This window comes from Schistocerca americana, chromosome 2, assembly GCF_021461395.2.
Source record: "Schistocerca americana isolate TAMUIC-IGC-003095 chromosome 2, iqSchAmer2.1, whole genome shotgun sequence".
NCBI lineage: Eukaryota > Metazoa > Arthropoda > Insecta > Orthoptera > Acrididae > Schistocerca > Schistocerca americana.
Genome location: NC_060120.1, coordinates 521489604 through 521495876, shown reverse-complemented (window position 1 = coordinate 521495876; position 6273 = coordinate 521489604). Strand labels below are relative to the sequence as shown.

The 6273-nt window shown below is 44.6% G+C and overlaps 1 pseudogene; it reads left to right on the top strand.

The window, feature by feature from the left end:
* The first annotated feature begins 5648 nt into the window (after positions 1-5648).
* LOC124597088 lies at positions 5649-5766 on the top strand (annotated as a pseudogene).
* The last annotated feature ends 507 nt before the right edge of the window (positions 5767-6273 follow it).

The following is a 6273-nucleotide window of genomic DNA, read 5'->3' as shown; positions in this document are numbered from 1 at the left end:
TCACGACCACCAAAACACAAGGATGTGGTGTGTGCGCTAAAGTCCACGGTCTATTTGAATATTGTTAATGTTATTTAGCACGGTTTATTATTTATTACAATACAGAATATTTCGTAATTAGTTGTTTTAGTCCATAAAATGGAGACCAGTGAACAAAGTATTTTTTGAAATTAGATATTGTTTTTGTATAAATCTTGCATCTAAAGTCATAAAAAATCACCTTAGAGCATTACCACATAAATACAAAAATTTTTCCTCCAGGAAACACTCAGGTCTGAATGGGGTAATATCGTTATAGCGCTGTACTCGTCTTCTCAAGAGCCTGCGGAACCTGTTAAAAATGTATGTAGTTCCTGGATAGTCTAAATAATGACAAGAATTTATTGACGACATACAACCGTAACAGACAATGGCGAGTAATTTAAACTGACGGTGACTGCGCAGCCGCACAGAGTAAAGGGAGTAATATTCAAAAATATTAAAATCAGGTAATGAATTTATCCTACTAAAAAAACAGAAAGCCAAACAGTACTTCACTGTACAAAATGTGCAATACTCAGTAATAATTAATATATTAAAAACAAAAAATTAATTTATACTTTTACAGTAGATACAAATGAAAGAGGAGAAGCAAATAAAATTAGCCAACAGAACACACTCGATGTTCAGTATCTGTTAATAGAGTCCATGGCCTTGATGAATTATACACTGCGAATTAATCAGAGTTACCACAATGCCTGTGATATTTCGGACAGTCTGTTCTTCAGATACGTACGCAACGTTAAGACAAAGCCAGTTTAATTCACCGGTCACCCTCAGTTAAATCTACAGCCCAACTTAAAGCTTCTGCTCAAAATCAGCCCCACAGACATTTGATAGCAGTGTAAATTAACAGTCAAACTCGCACAGAGCAATTGCATATACCCACCATATAATTCCCGTAAATATGATACCGCGTATATTGCAGGCGGGCTTACAACATGCACCCGAGCCTGGAGAGAGCCGCATGCAAAATACGTACACAAAAATCACAAGTTTAACCCCTGTTTCCACACCCGAGTAAGCACACATCACAGACTGATTTACTGAAATCACACTGGATGTGCAGTGCTTGTTTCCATCAAACTATGAAGCATGGCACCGCATTCTTCGCACACCATAGGTGCAGGGGGAGTTCTTCATAATCCTTCATAATCAGGTTCGAGTGATTATATGCAATACCGTTAAATTTTCGTTTGAAAAGACAAGTGAAGAAGCAAATATCTCATTAATAACTGTCCTTGAGAAGACTGCTCAATAACGAGACTAAAGCATGGCTATAAGTGCTCCCCAATGCTTCTCAACACTCCCAAAAGACGAAATCCAAGTTTTCTCACCTCCTGCCTATCATGGTACTTGCAGTGAATCCTGAAGCATTTTGGAATTCCTGTTTGATGGTCTGGCTAGTTGTCTGCCCATCATGCATTACGACCCTCTTCAACTGTCGGCGGTCTCTGACAGTCAACAGACGAGGTCAGCCTGTACGATTTTGTGCTGCACGCGTCCCTTCAGGTTTCCATTTCACTATCACATCGGAAACAGTGGACCTAAGGATGTTTAGGAGTGTGAAATATCGCGTACAGACGTATGACGCAAGTGATACCCAACACCTGACGATATTCGAAGCCCGTGAGTTCCGCGGAGCGGCCCATTCTGCTCTCTCACGATGTATAATGACTACTGAAGTCGCTGATACGGAGTACCTGGCAGTAGGTGACAGCATAATGCACCTAATATGAAAAACGTTAGTTTTTGGGGGTGTCCGGATACTTTTGATCACATAGTGTAAATTAAAACACCGTGCATAATGCAGCTGTTATTCACGCATCTAAGTATGTGGAGTCATGTCTCCTGAACTGTGTATCGCAGAATGATACAGTTTTCTACGTACATTCATCTGCGTCCTTGAATACTGTGTGCTGAATGTGTCACGAATACAGTTAGCAGTAACGAAGAAATGAATTAAAACGTTATGCTTCTTGAAGTAATTTTACAGCGCGAACAACGACAATGTAGTAACTGATAAACTATTTTCCTTTCACCATTTCGTGAGGGGTGTCGGAGAGAAAAAGTTTCGTAAAGGTTTCAAATTATGTGTGAAGCTAGTTGCAAGTGGTCTCATTCTCAAATACTGGATGAATAAAGTAAGGGTATCCGCGCGTCGTGGGGTACACTTTTTCGCCCCCGTCCCTTTCACAGATGGAAAGTTCTTACCCGTGTAGCGATTATCTGCAGACAGTGAGTGGTAAGTGTATCACTGTTTACTGAAATTGGTCCACTGGTTCAGTAGGAGATGTGGTACATACCTACACACATACATACCCGCATACACACTTGTATATGTATATTCATTTTTATAATACGTATGGATTGCCAATATCTTCGTACGAGACACTGTCTTATTTGCTACATACTTTACCCTATTCTGTATTCTAGAACGCCGGCCGGGGTGGCCGAGCGGTTCTAGGCGCTACAGTCTGGAACCGTGCAACCGCTACGGGCGCAGGTTCGAATCCTGCCTCGGGCATGGATGTGTGTGATGTCCTTAGGTTAGTTAGGTTTAAGTAGTTCTAAGTTGGAGGAGACTGATGACCTCAGCAGTTAAGTCCCATAGTGCTCACAGCCATTTGTAGTATAGCGACAAAACAGTTTACTTCAAACAGCTATATTTGTCGAACCTAACCCGTTAGTACGATCGTTTGCAGACTCTCTAGGTATAGTTTAAAAGCCAAGCAATGTAGACTGCACTTCTCCTGCTGCGCAGTGTCGTTCCCGACGGAATACGTAGTAATGTTTCACAGAACAGTTTTTCTTTCTTCCGAGAACTTTTCAAAGTGGAGTGCTACTAGAACTACTCGTATATCAGATTCATAAGGAGTGCGTAGACTGCACATTCATTATCGTCTCTGAGGTGGCTTAGGAGCCTCACATTTGTTCTAAAAAAGTATGATTTATTCTTAATATTTTGTTGTACTATTTGGACACAGTAAGGAAGTTCTCATATTTCGTCTGAAATAATAAGTAACATTTTACTGTCAGGAGAGTCATTAATTTGCAGCTTTTACCCTGTAGTTAATTGTGTCACTTGGACTAACAGTTGTTATTCAATTTGAAGTTTGTTTTAGCCGACACTGCAATTTAGTTAAGAGTGTGGTTGGTGTTTGCGCAAGAATGATCAATGATTGCTCTCCATGCAGTCACTAATTTAACACCGTTAATCGAAGCCAGTAAAGCTGCATGCCCTCGGGAAAAATTACGGCTGTAGTATCCCCTTGCTTTCAGCCGTTCGCAGTACCGGCACAGCAAGGCCGTTGTGGCTAGTGTTACAAGGCTAGATCAGTCAATCATCCAGACTGTTGCCCCTGCAACTACTGAAAAAGCTGCTGCCCCTCTTCAGGAACCACACGTTTGTCTGACCTCTCAATAGATACCCCTCCGTTGTGGTTGCACCTACGGTACGGCTATCTGTATCGCTGAGGCACGCAAGCCTCCCCACCAACGGCAAGGTCCATGGTTCATGGAGGGTGCGTGGAGGGTAAAAATCGATGTGTGTTTAGGTGTAGCGTCCCCATATTACGACGCAGTTACCTCGCATCAGACGGACGGTCGGATGGAGAGATAATAATTGTCTGAAAATAAGAAATTAAACTTTTCACTCGAGGTAAGACTTGAACCACGGACCCCTCGTTCCGCAGCTGCTCACGCTAACCACGGGACCACGGAGCTCCTGAGCTCACGCTATCCTTGATGTTCCTTATCTTGCGCATGGACCACTCAGTTTGTATATTTTGATTATTTTTTTCATAGTTCCACACAATTTCTTCCTGTTTTCTCGATTGATCTGTGTTCAGTTTTACAAGGCCTATCCACTGTGCCAACTTATAACTAAATCTGAGGGGGGTGTGTTATGGGGAGGTTCCCTTGTAAGTTCTGATTCGCATTAATTACGGGTGATGTCTTCTTCATTTTGTTTTGAGGTGTTTCTGAGTGTGCAGTTCGGCAGAAGAGCGAACACAAGGCCTTGCCAGCTGCCCAGTGTTACAGAAAGAAAAATCCCCGCCCGCTATTACGGAAGGGAAGGGGGGGCAGCGCACAGGGGCGGGTTTAGCGCCGGCACACAGCTCGGCGCGGCCGTTTTTGTCGCTGGCGGCGTGTACCAAGCGGAGGGCGGGTGGTGTTTACGCGTCACTGGCCGCGGCAGGCTGTCACTCGTCGTGTGATACGCGCCCTCAGCCGTCCGTTTGTCCCCTAATTATGTGTGCCCGCCACATTTGCGCCCTTTTCGATCACAGCGCGCTTTTAATTATGCACAGCTTCGTATTTTAATTAGTTTACTCTTTACCGAACCGAGACCCGCGCACTCACACACAGACACACACGCACACACACACACGAAGGCTCGCACGGTTCTGCCTAAAAATAGAAAAAAAAGAATAAATAAAAAGATAAAACAGAAGGGAAAAAAGATCGCTCCGGCAGCGCGGCCGGCGAAGAGAGCTGTTTTGTTTGCGGGCGGGCATGTCAGTACACAAAGTGCGCTGTTTTGTTACAGCGATAATTAATAATGGCGCGCGCCGCTTTTGCGGTAATTTAAATGGTGGGTGGAGGGGGGAGGGAGAGGGCGTGGAGGCCGCAAGAACGACCCGGCCGCGGTCCGCCGCCCATTGTCCCGCGACACAGGCCTCGAGAGTCAATAACGACGCCAATTCCGCCTTCTGTCGCATAATTACTCGGCGCGTCGCCGTGGAGGATCGGACAGCTTAGCTTACGCAAAGAGGCCCTCTCCTCGCGCGCCGATGAACGACGGCTGGGTGACTGTCGTCCTCTGTGGCGGATGATCGAACGACGCCGGCCGTTCCGCCGATTGACACAGCTGGCGGTAACTTGTAATTACCGGCGCTGTGTTTATGCTACCTGCGGCGCCGCGGCGTGCACAGGTGCGAAGCAAGGACTGAGACGAATCGACTCGCGGCGCGTAATGGCCTTTCAGAGTGGATAATGAAGCCTCTCTAGAGGCTACTAACAGCAGTGCTTGTACAGAGAGACGAAACGGCAAACACTACCTGACACAGCACTGCCTGCGCTCGCTAGGCGTCTACCTCCCTCATCTTGTGTACGCACAGCCTAATTGCCCTCACAGTTTCTTGTTCACTGTTCTACACTGACGATATTAATCAAAAACTTTTTTCGTTCTCCTCTACAGTGCAGTCACTGTCGATAGCCACCCCATTTTTTGTTATGTTCTTACTACCAGGAGTTATTATCAGGTACGGTTGTTAAATATTGATGTTTTTCGTTATTCAAGTGACTTTGTTTTTCCTTTCTGGATACACTACTGCAATTCAGACTTTGTAGCCATTGTCAAGTGATTCTATAGTCAACATATGCACAAAGCTTAGTACATTATTACACTATTGCAATTTATACCATAAAAAATCACACCGAGTATACTCTTTCTCTGTCCTTTGGAAATTAGTTATATTGCATGTTTACCTCATTTATATCCATTAAGTTTGCGATTACCAATATTTAATAAAAGAATGAAGGTCCTGATTTCTGTCAGTAAACCTACATCGATTAGTAAAATACATGCACCGCATATCTTGTTAGGCAACGGCCTCGCCGCAGTGGATACACCGGTTCCCGTGAGATTACCGAAGTTAAGCGCTGTCGGGCGTGGTCGGCACTTGGCTGGGTGACCATCCAGGCCGCCACGCGCTGTTGCCATTTTTCGGGGTGCTCTCAGCCTCCTGATGCCAACTGAGGAGCTACTCGACCGAATAGTAGCGGCTTCGGTCCATAATACCATCATAACGACCGGGAGAGCGGTGTGCTGACCCCACGCCCCTCCTATCTGCATCCTCAGCTGAGGATGACACGGCGGTCGGATGGTCCCGGTAGGCCACTCGTGGCCTAAAGACGATCTTGTTACCAATTACAGTACGTTAGTAAAAGCCTGAGTGTCACAGATGTGCTTTATTTATGTCATCTTAGAATTATCCTTGGCCCATGTGTAAAACTGTTGACAACTTAAATGGTACTTTCAGTTCGCACTCTAACAGGGCATATTAGTGACATTAACATGGCGATCCCTATGTCTTCAAGTAATGAATATGATGTTCTTGACGTCTTTGACGACATGCAATATAACTAATTCCAAAAGAATAATAATGGCATATTACATAATAACTATATCCTCGGTACGAATTTTCATAGTATACGTTGCTATGTTGT